Consider the following 14,418-nt stretch of genomic DNA (forward strand, 5'->3'; position numbering starts at 1 on the left):
ATGTAAGTCGTCGGCATATGTCTTGGTCATTAGTTGGTTGGAATGCATATGTACGGTTGTAGAGACTTTATTCATGTTAGATTGCATGCATGTTTTTATAGATCGAGTTAGGTGAGTGTCTATACTTCTTTCTATCTCTTACTTATATACTCACCCCGTGCTTAACTTGTGCGACGAGCGATCCGTGAGAGTCCGATATTCATGAGTATTGCTTGGTCGACGGTTCAATAGTTTAAACCATTGATTTAACTCGTTTGCACTTATTTATTGCAACTTTGTTAGTTGTTGTATTAAATTGGTTTGGGTGGACAATTTGTAGCTGATGAGTTGGTCCCGTTCCATTAGTTGTCTTTAGTTGCATTCATAGTTTGCTTGGGGACAAGCAAGGATTTGGTTTGAGGAGATTTGATGCGTGTATTTTATATAAGGTTTTTACCCCATATTTACACGCATTTCTATGTTATTTAAGTGGCATCTAACTACAAATGCTCCCGAATAGTCTACTTTGGTTTGTCTTGTATTAATTGCAGGTTCGAACCAGAAAGGAGCGAAATCAAGCCTGAACCTGTCCCAATCTCATGCATTTTGGATAAGGAGGAACTGGAGCTTGGAATTTGTCACTTAGAGATGCGTGAAGTGGCCTCAAAAGGTGTTCAAGAAGTCCACCCGTGCTGATATAGCTCGATCGACCCATTATGCTGCTTAAAATGGTCGATCGAATGCTTTACTCTCTTGATATTCCTCGATCAAGCTCTGCCTTTACTCGATCGAAATGACCATCTTCTGAAGTCTTCGATCGATCACCTTGTTTACTCGATTGAACGGATTGTCGAGTTTTATTCTCGATCGAGTGGTTTTATTTCACTTGATCGAGAGCTTTGGTCTTTTATGCGGATGTTGAGTTGTTTTCGAGATCTCCTTTTATAATTAGGAATAAATAAGAATGAGGGCAGTCATTAGTTGGGGGTCTCTCTTCTCTCTCTGGGCTTCTCTCTCTTTTACTCTCTCTTAGAACTTGAAACTTGGAAACCTAATTCTCCATTGCTCTTTCTTTGAAATCGGTATTCTCTACTTTTAATCAATTAATTACTCTTGTTTTTTTACTTGATACCGTCGTCAGGTACCAAAAATAAAACCTAGATACACTAACAGAAGCTAGCAGTAAGTAGGGTCAATCTCCACAGGGAGATGGGAAAATGTCAGCTTTAACTAAATCCGTCTCGGTAACAGTTTTGGGGGTTTTAGTTGTTTGTTCTATTCTAATGAGATCAAGGAAAAGAAAGAAAGCAAGAGAGCAGAGATTAAACAAGCAGGGAGAAAATAACTAAGACAGTCGGTTCACCATGATTCTCTAGTCATGCAATCTAGGTCTCAGGTCAATGCAAGTATGATCTATGAGGCAATGAATATCTCCTTCCGGTCTCAATTCGCCCTAAAACACAAATAGCTTAGCTTCCGCCCTCACTAAAGTGCCCTAATGTTCGCTACGAGTCTCACCCTTTCCAATCTTCCGATCTAGGTCAGGGTTTACTGTGATTTATTAACTAATTGTGTCGACTCAATTAGACAAGAACAATTATATGTAGCGATTAACAACATAGACTAAACTAGCATCAAACCTAATAATTCAATTTACACTTTCCTTAAAATCATGGCTCCCCTATGTCTTAGCACGGGAGATTAGCTATGCATTATTATCAGGGTAGCAACAATCACACATAAGCAAGAGAAATTAAACATGATAACAAGAGCAATGAAAGATTGATAATAACAATTATAGGTTAAAGGAGAGAAAGCAATATAAAGCAATAATAGATTAAGATTAAGATTAAAGGAAGAACAAGAATATCAATTACAGGCTGTAAGATCCGAGTCAAGGTTTTAGAGTAAGAGTATGAGAGAGTAAAAAGGAGAGAGACAATGTCGAAGTCTAAGGGAGAAAAAGAAGTAGTTTCAACGTACTACTTAACCTAGCTTATATCCTAATTATAAAGCCCATCTCGGAAATAGGTAAAAACACGCTTAGAAGGAAAAACCTCTCGATCGAGTGAAATAAAACCACACGATCGAGGACAAATCCTTAAATTCCTCTCGATCGAAAAGAAATGTTATTCGATCGAGTACTCCTTATATCAGCCATTTCGATCGAGTAGATAAACAACTCGATCGAGCAACTCTTGATGGATAAAACATTTTATCGACCAAATAATTGGTCGATCGAGCTATATTAGCGCATATGGACTCCTTGGCACCTTCCGAGATCAGTTCACGCGTCTTTAAGTGATGGATTCCGAGCTCCAATTCCTTATTCTTCAAAATGCATGCAAATGAGACAAGTTTAGGCTCGGTTTTGCTCCTTTCTGGTCCGTACCTGCAATTTACACAAGACAAGCCAAAGTAGACTATTCGGGAGTATTTGTAGCTAGATGCCAATTAAATAATACAGAAATGCGTGTAAAAATGAGGTAAAACCCTTATATAAAATACACGCATCAAATCTCCCCAAACCAATCCTTTGCTTGTCCCCAAGCAAACTATGAATGCGACTAAGACAACTAGTGGAACGGGACCAACTCATCGGCTACAAATCACCCACCCAACCCAGTTTAATGCAACAACTAAAAAAGTGGCCAACGGTAAGTGCAAACGAGTTAAATAAATATTTCAAACTACTGAACCGTCGACCTTGCAAGACTCATGAATATCGAACTGTCACAGGTCGCTCATTACTCAAATTAAGCACTGGGTGAGTATATAATTAGAGGATAGAAAGAAGTAAAGACACTCACCTACCTCGACCTATAAGAACATGCATGCAGTTTAACATGAACAAAGTCTCTACAACCGTACATACGCATTCCCACCAACTAATGACCAAGACACATGCCGAGGACTTACATATGGGTAAGTGAGGTAATGGGTAAGAAGGGGCTAAGAAGAATTTGGATAAGTGGAGTTAGCAGCCAAGCTAGCAGTAACGGATCCAAATTGATAACACATCCCAACTTCATACTCAATAAATCAATACAAATCGGTCCTAAGTTGCAGCACATAACTCACTAACCACCATAAAATTGTTAACTCCTCATAGGATATAAATAGAACATGGAAGCATAAATCACAATATAGTAAGCTTTCGGCTCATGACTTTTCATAATCTCTTTCTTTTTCAATTCTTTTTTCCTTCTTTTCTTCGGTTTTTTCAAAATTTCCTTCTTTCATTCCCTTCAACATTTCCACCGACTTCTCAAATCAAATAGGCAACTAAACTGCAATGAAACATCCAAACCGCTACTAATTACTAGCTCGGCTAGGGTAGGCAAAATTATAGATTGTAGCTATACAGGACAGAACAGGCAATTTGGCTATGTGAGGCTCATGGGTAGAATGAAATAAAGGGAACTGCCTCTCCTAACATGTGTCACCAACCACAGACCGAATGCATACAGGTATCAGGAAGACTGAATTCATGCTTATGCAAATTGATGTTACATGCCTTATAGAGAGTACTACTCACATCCTATATGAAACTGGTCATGAGTGTCACCAGTTTATTGAGCTCTAACCTTAGAATGTAAATGTAGCTTGCCAATAATAAGAGTTCAGTTTATTCGTTCAGATAAGAAAGAAACAAAAACTCGTAGATTATGAACATTACCATGCCAACAAAATGTCAAGAGTATGCAAGGCAAGGGTAAAGACTCAAAGTAGCCTCAAAGTTCAATCGCTCCGACCCAAAATAAAATGTGAATTTTTTTAAATTTTATGTGATTTTTTGAATTAAAAACAACGATGCACGCGAGAATGAATAAACTGTTAGTTATTTAGACCAAATTAATACTCATCTTATGATATCAAAATTACAAGTTAATTTTTTGTGGTCTAAATCTACATGCATGCAAAGAAAAATATTAAAGAGATGGTATAAAACCATCTTAAGAAAAAATGTCCTTACATTGTTGATGGTAAAATATGGGCACAACTCAAGGACTCCTTCCTTGATGTTGTTCTTGAGCTTATACAATAAAGATGATCCTCTAACACCTTAATTACCAAAATAGGTAATCTCCTAAGGTGGCACCCAAGATTCAACCCAAATATATTACTACAAATAATATAGACTAGATATTATTTGAGTATATGTATATTTGATGTACTAATTATATTATTACTTTGATAATATTATTAGTTTACTTTTATATGTGTTTTAATATAAAAGGATGAACAAAATAAGAAGAAAAATATGGTCTATTGATGGTGTATATGAACCATCCACAACAAGCATATAAAGACCAATTTTTCTTCAAATTTTCAACCTTAGAAATGAGGGAAGGAATTGGGTATTTATAAGCATGAAAATGTAAACAATTCACATACAAAAGATAGTGGGAAATGCCTACCTTTTCCACTCACAATGAGTGTATTAGTAGTGTATAAAAAACTGTCCAAATGGTCCCCTCCGGGTCCATTTCGATTTCCGACATTTGCCCCCACAAACTTTATAAGTCTTATATTTAATTATCTTACATAATTAAATATTAATTTATTTATTTAACACTTAAATAATACAAATTAACTACCAATGACTACTTAACCATTAAGTAATCATAAGACCATTTCTCAACATACAATGTGTCAATATTATCCCACTTAGCTAATTTTACAACCACTTGTAAAATTAAATAGCTACTTAATTCCACCTCAAAACATATACACATATCGTATAAAATTTATTAACTAACAATTAACTAATAAATTCAAATTTATAAATTTATTATTTAAATATCACATAATTAAATAACAAATCTCCTTGTCCCGAGTTCGTAACCCGTCATGAAATAATACATTTACGCAACTAATTAAAAGTCAAATATTACAAGGAATTAATTATCCTGTATCTCATACAAACAATTAATTCATTCTTTTTGGGCGTCATCCTATAGGTGTGACCTAAAGGGATCAACTGATCACAGCCGTCACACGACAGTAATGTCAAACTCTAGTCAGCCAATCATTACCGATTAACGATGACCAACTGACAAATTAAATAAATAAATCCCTGATATTCCTTTAACGAGATTTAATATGTAAACGCACTTATTGTGGAGGACGCTACTCCAACAATCTCCCACTTGTCCGACACAAGTGTGCATTACCAATTCTCTTGTCCAATAAAATCTCCCACTCAATGCAAGATGTCTTTCAGGTCGTTCTTGCACGTGATCATATCATAAAGTGGTTTCCTCGATCAGGAGAATGACTGTCTGACCGGATAATCTACTATAGATCTCATCCGAGCGTGGCCACGCATTTAAAGTCACCTCTCCTCGAGTGGCCTTGAGATAAAATATGACTTAAATGGACAATCCCGTTGACCTATTTTCTTCGTTCGATACAGCTCACAATGACCAGTTAATGCTCATCGGCCTCCCCTTTTACAGCGCGACCTAGAACAAAAACCAAAGCCACCGGAAAACCGCACCAACTCAGACAAATAGTCACCAGTCTAAGGAATTGACTCGAAGGAATAAATAGAAATCCTCGCCACGACCTAGCAACAAAAAGGACTCTATAAACGGTCACTGTCCGACAAATCGTCTCACAATCTGGCTATGTAATCGATCAGCCATCACTATGACCATATGACATGCGAACTTGTCATCTATCGCCTTACAATCTAGTCACTCTGAGACGTCACCTCATTAAGTAACTAGGGACAAAATACAATCTTAATCCAGTTCACTTTAATAGGGTTCGACATTGTCCCTACAAACTATTTGGATAAAAACAAAATATATAAAATTTAGATATAAAACTGAATGCAACGATAAATGTAATTATCATATATGAAATAATAAATACAAAATCTTAGTTATTACATATCATATAGTTTACAACAGTTCAGACATTCGTCTCAATCCCATCGAAACTACATGTCTATAATGTTTAGCTTGAGACAAAAGCTTGGTTAAAGGATCAGCGATGTTGTCAACTGTCTCAACCTTACAAACTGTAATTTTCTTCCTTTCGATTAAATCTCTAATTACATGAAATTTCCTAAGTACGTGTCTTGTAACATCCCGGATTTTCGACTAAATTAAAATTAACTTTTACATATAAAACTCGCCGAAATACAGAGATATTATAATTAATATACAAAGTCTCTTCTTAAAAACTTCTTTTTATACAAAATGAAATAAAATTTGTAGAAGGTCTTTAACCAAAAGCTCAACTTAAAAATCTTTTGAACCGTAGAGGAAGTCGCCTGAAAATAAATCGTCACCATGACGGTAGCCCAAAAGGGTCAAACATGTCAGCTCCAGTAACAGACACTACCTTAATATAATATAAGCTGCCGCTAGCAATTTAAATATTAGAACAAAAGAAAAGAAGATTTTTTAATTTAGAATATAAAATAATAGAACAAATGAAGTAATTTTGTCTCTACTGAATGGATTCGTCAGAAGACAAATCAAGTGCAAGCAAGTAAGAATTTTACTTCCTCAAGACTAAGAGATAAAAACGAGTGGCCGTCGACAAACTTTATGTGCACACCTCTAGGTCAAGTCGAATACTAAACGCATTCTCTTTTGTATGCCCGACTCGCTACAACGGGTTATGAGCCAATCTATAATCTTCAGTAGGCATTTTTGTATGTCTGGCTCGCCACTGCGGGTTATGAGCCAATCTATAATCGTCACTAGGCATTTAAAAAATGCCTGGCACAGCCACTGCGGGGTGAGCTAATTTATAATCGTCACTAGACATTTTTGGATGCCCGGCTCACCACTGCGGGTTATGAGTCAAACTATAATCTTCCAGTTATGACTGAAATTTAGCGGATATGTTAAATAAATTGTAAAATTTCGAAACAAAGCCGAGTTGTTATATTACAAAGATTGTAGTATAATTACTTCCAAAATAATATAACTCGAGTACTTACTACGTGTAAATAAAAATAAACACAAGTATAATTAAAAAGAAACGCTTCCAAATTAATATCCTAAGACTAACTTCATACAATTTATTCCCTTGCAAACACCCAAACTAGAGCCCCTGACAAACCAAAGTCAAAGAAAATGACGACCAAAATTAGAAAACCACTAAATCCCATATAAGCCAAACTTGGCTCAGTGAACTAGCACACCCACTAATTGATTTACCAAACCCACAAAAACAAACTTGAACTATTACTGTTACTTGCGAAACCGCTTTCATGATCAAGCGGACAATTCACATCGTCACCAACCAATATTATTTGAATCCATACTTAAAAACTAAGCAAAGTATTCCTACTACTCTTTATATATAACTTATTGGTCAAGCATTATACACACAACATTCTTGTTAAGTAATATGACAAAACCAAGCTTCTAGCTACTGACTTTGCACCTGGAATCATCCTCACACCAATGTTGGTACGACGGCAACAAGCAGTTCGGAACCATCATCAACATAATTCCCTTCAACAATTAACCACTAGTATATAAAACAAGGCTTATAAGACGCACATGGCCTTGACAACCTTTTGCCATAAAGACAACAAAACAGAGCTTTACAGATGCCACTGGCTAGCTAGTACCATGGACACTTTAAGTCCCACATAACTCCATATAACGCCCCATAGTACACCCATATATATATCACCCTACTAAACCACCCACGAAACTCCTTCAACCACAGATAAAAGGACTCAAAACCAAGCCTGAATCCTAACTTGATTTCAAGACCTGACAGTTGAACCTACTATGAAACAAAGTCAATCCATGGAACTTGAGTTAATCTTTATTGGGTACTTACGCAATGAATACGTATATTAATGCAAGCTAACTATTAAATCGGAGACCAGTTACAAAAATACGATCTTAAATGGCCATATAACCAAATCTCTCATCCAAACTCATTATCTTTAACTTTGATGCATTCTCGTTAACAAATCCCAATTATATGAGCCGATATACATTTGACTCAAAACCAAGCCTGAATCCTAACTTGATTTCAAGACCTGACAGTTGAAACTACTATGAAACAAAGTCAATCCGTGGAACTTGAGTTAATCTTTATTAAGTACTTACGCAATGAATACGTATATTAATGCACGCTAACTATTAAATCGGAGACCAGATACAAAAATACGATCTTAAATGGCCATATAACCAAATCTCTCATCCAAACTCATTATCTTTAGCTTTGATGCATTCTCGTTAACAAAATCCCAATTATATGAGCCGATATACATTTGGATGATCAACTCCTACTGTGGTTTCGTATAATTATCCACCATCAAACACAAGTTGTACTCCATCGTTAAAGACTACTGGGTACAATCAATCAAATAAATCATTATCACCAACAAAACATTGATTTCTATTACAAAATCAATCTGGATTGATTCCGTTAATATTGCTCTACTATAATTAAACTATGACCCATCATCTCACAATCAAACCTAGAAATATAAAATTGTTATTCATAAATCATAATACGGTGAAACAATCATTTAAACTATAATCACTACTACTACAAATACTTTTGTTATCAAATCTACACAAAATAACATAGACACATACATCGGAGTATAATCGTGTTACCTCCTCCGCCTGCAAAATTAATCCAAAATAACTGCGACCCGCGACCATGATATAAAGCAAGAGGAAAAAAATAACTTGATGGATTGCAGGATAAGTGGTGTAAAGGCTCCAATATAACGGATGGATCAATAAGATGAGACAATCAAAACAATTGTAGTGATTAAAATAAGACTAATAACTTGAATTGTGTTTTCTTAAAAAAAATGGTGGGGATAAGAACAAGACTGAGGCTTGGTGTCTCTTGAAATTCCAATGTGATAACATCACCGTCTTTAGCAAAGTAAAAGTGACCGACTCAAAAAAAAATGGATGATGTACATTTCTCTTATTATTCTTATTATTATATTTTCTTTTATGTTAAATTAAAATATTAAAAAGAATATTTATAATATTTGGGGTATTACAATCTTGCCCCCTTAAAAGAAACTTCGTCCCCGAAGTTCATACTTGTCATCCTTAGCGGAGCTAATAAATGATTCCCATCTCCAATTTCTCAAATAGCTTCAAGTAAGCAAAGCAAGGTTAAATAGTGTCGTCGCACAATACATTGTTCACAAAGCTCATATCATCATTATGGCATCTGAAGAGAATTAGATAGTCATCAATTTTTAATCCAAGGGAAGATTCAGGAATACATAATCAATCATCTACTCTCGCACATAATTCTAGCAAAGTTCAGCAAAGTGTACTACATCAAATGTCCCAAGTAGCAATAATTCAACAACCCCGAACTTTTTAAGAAACTTAATGTACGGATTCTTCAATGAGAAAATAAGTCCTGCCACATGGGAAGCGATATTGCTTGGAAAGGAGATAAACTTCAGCTTTTTGGCTAGGTTCAGGCGTTCATCAACGGAAACTTTCTCAAATTTCAGTTGCCGAGAGTATAACCAGAACTAATTTTCTTTTTTTTTCTTTTTTCACGAATCTCTATTTTGTGAACATGCTGGCTTTATAAGCACTATGGCCTACGACATTAAACAGAACTTCCTTTCTAGTGACCATCCTCAAGTATACTTCCTTTAACATGCATCAATCTTATGCAAGCATGATGAAAATAAATAGAGCTTGCGCGAAAGAAAGAAAGACAAACAAGGCACTAAAAACTAAGAAAGATGAAGAAAAATTCACCCTAAAAGTCGTGCCAACAGTTGTGGCCTAATCAACAAGATGTTTTCCTTAGTTTTGCTACATTTCTATCGCTCCAAATCCAGTATCACAAAATAAAACCCTCTTGAATGATTATTCATCCATTATATATCTGAAATGACTGACTTCCAATAATAGCTATACTTCGAAGCTTGCACACATTATTAACAGCTCTATCATGAATTCATGTTGCACAGAGGGCAAGAATGGTTAAAAAAAACAAAAATACAGAACACAATCAAAAACTCGTCTTAACTAGCCTCTACATTCAGTTATTCTCAAGCCAAAACAACTATGTTTGGTTACAACCTCTCAAAACAGAAGCTATTTTTCTCTCTCCCTCATGCCTCATGTCCAAAATCTACAAGCTTAATAGTATAAACCGTCCACTCAACAGAAGGCCATAGTGATAGACTACATATGTATTCCCCCTATGTTAACATATAGTTCCCGGGTATAAGCACATGACCTATAATGCAAAAGCATAATAAAAATAACATATGCACTGCGATACATCTTGACCCGAGTAAACAGTCAATATATGAATTGCTAGCGTGATTCCTAGTCACAACTCCTCTGAAAATTAGATCAAACAATTTGTTTGAAAGATTTAAGAAAATTGAAACCCTTTTGAAAATTTTAGGGTATTATAATTCATCCTCTTTAAAATAAAGTTCATCCCCGAACGTAAAAAAAAAAAAAATAAAAAATAAAAAAAAAACAGATTCATTTTTTATTTTTTTGAAATATTAAAAAAAAATATTAGCCAAAAGTAACTCAAACAAGAATTTCTAAGTAAAAAGTCGGCATCAAGATATGAGGATCTCAACACCTAACAAAGAAAGAACCCGCTCTAATACCAATTGTAACATCCCGGATTTTCGGCTAAATTAAAACTGACTTTTACATATAAAACTCGCCGAAATACAGAGATATTATAATTAATATACAAAGCCTCTTCTTAAAAACTTCTTTTTATACAAAATGATATAAAATTTGTAGAAAGTCTTGAACCAAAAGCTCAACTTGAAAATTTTTTGAACCGTAGCGGAAGTCACCTGAAAATAAATCGTCACCATGACGGTAGCCCAAATGGGTCAAACACGTCAGCTCCAGTAACAGACACTACCTTAATATAATATAAGTTGCCGCTAGCAATTTAAATATTAGAACAAAAGAAAAGGAGATTTTTTTAATTTAGAATATAAAATAATAGAACAAATGAAGTAATTTTGTCTCTACTGAATGGATTCGTCAGAAGACAAATCAAGTGCAAGCAAGTAAGAATGTTACTTCCTCAAGACTAAGAGATTAAAACGAGTGGCTGTAGACAAACTTTATGTGCACACCTCTAGGTCAAGTCGACTACTAAACGCATTCTCTTTTGTATGCCCGACTCGCTACAACGGGTTATGAGCCAATCTATAATCTTCAATAGGCATTTTTGTATGCCTGGCTCGCCACTGCGGGTTATGAGCCAATCTATAATCTTCACTAGGCATTTACAAAATGCCTGGCACAACCACTGCGGGGTGAGCTAATCTATAATCGTCACTAGACATTTTTGGATGCCCGGCTCACCACTGCGGGTTATGAGCCAAACTATAATCTTCCAGTTATGACTGAAATTTAGCGGATAAGCTAAATAAATTGTAAAATTTCGAAACAAAGCCGAGTTGTCATATTACAAAGATAGTAGTATAATTACTTCCAAAATAATATAACTCGAGTACTTACTACGTGTAAATAAAAATAAACACAAGTATAATTAAAAAGAAACGCTTCCAAATTAATCTCCTAAGACTAACTTCATACAATTTATTCCCTTGCAAACACCCAAACTAGAGCCCCTGACAAACCAAAGTCAAAGAAAATGACGACCAAAATTACAAAACCACTAAATCCCAATATAAGCCAAACTTGGCTCAGTGAACTAGCACACCCACAAGTTGATTTACCAAACCCACAAAAACAAACTTGAACTATTACTGTTACTTGCGAAACCGCTTTCATGATCAAGCGGACAATTCACATCGTCACCAACCAATATTATTTGAATCCATACTTAAAAACTAAGCAAAGTATTCCTACTACTCTTTATATATAACTTATTGGTCAAGCATTATACACACAACATTCTTGTTAAGTAATATGACAAAACCAAGCTTCTAGCTACTGACTTTGCACCTGGAATCATCCTCACACCGATGTTGGTACGACGGCAACAAGCAGTTCGAAACCATCATCAACATAATTCCCTTCAACAATTAACCACTAGTATATAAAACAAGGCTAATAAGACGCACATGGCCTTGACAACCTTTTGCCATAAAGACAACAAAACAGAGCTTTACAGATGCCATTGGCTAGCTAGTAACATTGACACTTTAAGTCCCACATAACTCCATATAACATCCCATAGTACACCCATATATATATCACCCTACTAAACCACCCACGCAACTCCTTCAACCATAGATAAAAGGACTCAAAACCAAGCCTGAATCCTAACTTGATTTCAAGACCTGACAGTTGAAACTACTATGAAACAAAGTCAATCCATGGAACTTGAGTTAATCTTTATTGGGTACTTACGCAATGAATACGTATATTAATGCAAGCTAACTATTAAATCGGAGACCAGTTACAAAAATACGATCTTAAATGGCCATATAACCAAATCTCTCATCCAAACTCATTATCTTTAACTTTGATGCATTCTCGTTAACAAAATCCCAATTATATGAGCCGATATACATTTGACTCAAAACCAAGCCTGAATCCTAACTTGATTTCAAGACCTGACAGTTGAAACTACTATGAAACAAAGTCAATCCATGGAACTTGAGTTAATCTTTATTGGGTACTTACGCAATGAATACGTATATTAATGCAAGCTAACTATTAAATCGGAGACCGATTACAAAAATGCGATCTTAAATGGCCATATAACCAAATCTCTCATCCAAACTCATTATCTTTAACTTTGATGCATTCTCGTTAACAAAATCCCAATTATATGAGCCGATATACATTTGACTCAAAACCAAGCCTGAATCCTAACTTGATTTCAAGACCTGACAGTTGAAACTACTATGAAACAAAGTCAATCCATGGAACTTGAGTTAATCTTTATTGGGTACTTACGCAATGAATACGTATATTAATGCAAGCTAACTATTAAATCGGAGACCAGTTACAAAAATGCGATCTTAAATGGCCATATAACCAAATCTCTCATCCAAACTCATTATCTTTAACTTTGATGCATTCTCGTTAACGAAATCCCAATTATATGAGCCGATATACATTTGGATGATCAACTCCTACTGTGGTTTCGTATAATTATCCACCTTCAAATACAAGTTGTACTCCATCGTTAAAGACTACTGGGTACAATCAATCAAATAAATCATTATCACCAACAAAACATTGATTTCTATTACAAAATTAATCTGGATTGATTCCGTTAATATTGCTCTACTATAATTAAACTATGACCCATCATCTCACAATCAAACCTAGAAATATAAAATTGTTATTCATAAATCATAATACGGTGAAACAATCATTTAAACTATAATCACTACTACTACAAACACTTTTGTTATCAAATGTACACAAAATAACATAGACACATACATCGGAGTATAATCGTGTTACCTCCTCCGCCTGCAAAATTAATCCAAAATAACTGCGACCCGCGACCATGATATAAAGCAAGAGGAAAAAAAACTTGATGGATTGCAGGATAGGTGGAGTAAAGGCTCCAATATAACGGATGGATCAATAAGATGAGACAATCAAAATAATTGTAGTGATTAAAATAAGACTAATAACTTGAATTGTGTTTTCTTAAAAAAAATGGTGGGGATAAGAACAAGACTGAGGCTTGGTGTCTCTTGAAATTCCAATGTGATAAGCATCACCGTCTTTAGCAAAGTAAAAGTGACCGACTCAAAAAAAAAAAAAACGGATGATGTACATTTCTCTTATTATTCTTATTATTATATTTTCTTTTATGTTAAATTAAAATATTAAAAAGAATATTTAAAATATTTGGGGTATTACATGTCTAGACTTGTTACTAGACTTGGGCTCTTTTGCTTGAAAAATTGCCCCTCTGTTATCAAAATACAAAGTGATAGGATCCTCGGCGGTTGGAACTACCTTCAGTCCCCCTAAAAATTGCCCAATCCACACAGCTTCCTTTGCAGCCGGAGAGCCGCAATGTACTCGGCTTCCAGTTGTAGATTCAAAGATCTGAGACTCCTTGAAACTTCTCCAGCAAACCGCCCCTCCGTTCAACAAAAAAAACAAAACCAGCCTGGGATTTCAAATCATCCCTATCGGTTTAGAAACTGGCATCCGTATAACCTCGTATACGTAATTCAGATTCTCCTCCAAACACTAAGAATGAATCTTTAGTCCTTCTCAAGTACTTTAGAATATTGTTGACGGCTATCCAGTGACTCTCACCTGGAGTTTTCTGAAAACGACTCATCATACTTAAAGCATACGGGATGTTAGGACGAGAACACATCATAGCATACATGATCGATCCAACAGCGGAAGCATAGGGAATCGATTTCATGAGTTCAATATCCTTAGGCTCAATAGGACACTGTGACTTACTCAAATTGATCCCACTGCCCATAGGTAGAAAACCTCTCTTGGA

The 14,418-nt window shown here is 35.3% G+C and overlaps 1 long non-coding RNA gene across 1 annotated transcript; it reads right to left on the bottom strand.

Annotated features, from left to right (window-relative positions):
• Positions 1-5,816: 5,816 nt before the first annotated feature.
• LOC141616987 (uncharacterized) lies at positions 5,817-13,701 on the bottom strand. The gene is made up of 2 exons (XR_012531072.1): positions 13,404-13,701; positions 5,817-10,798 (listed from the first exon to the last, which is right to left on the bottom strand). It is a non-coding gene; the product is annotated as an uncharacterized LOC141616987 (long non-coding RNA).
• Positions 13,702-14,418: the final 717 nt, after the last annotated feature.

This window comes from Silene latifolia, chromosome X (assembly GCF_048544455.1).
Source record: "Silene latifolia isolate original U9 population chromosome X, ASM4854445v1, whole genome shotgun sequence".
NCBI lineage: Eukaryota > Viridiplantae > Streptophyta > Magnoliopsida > Caryophyllales > Caryophyllaceae > Silene > Silene latifolia.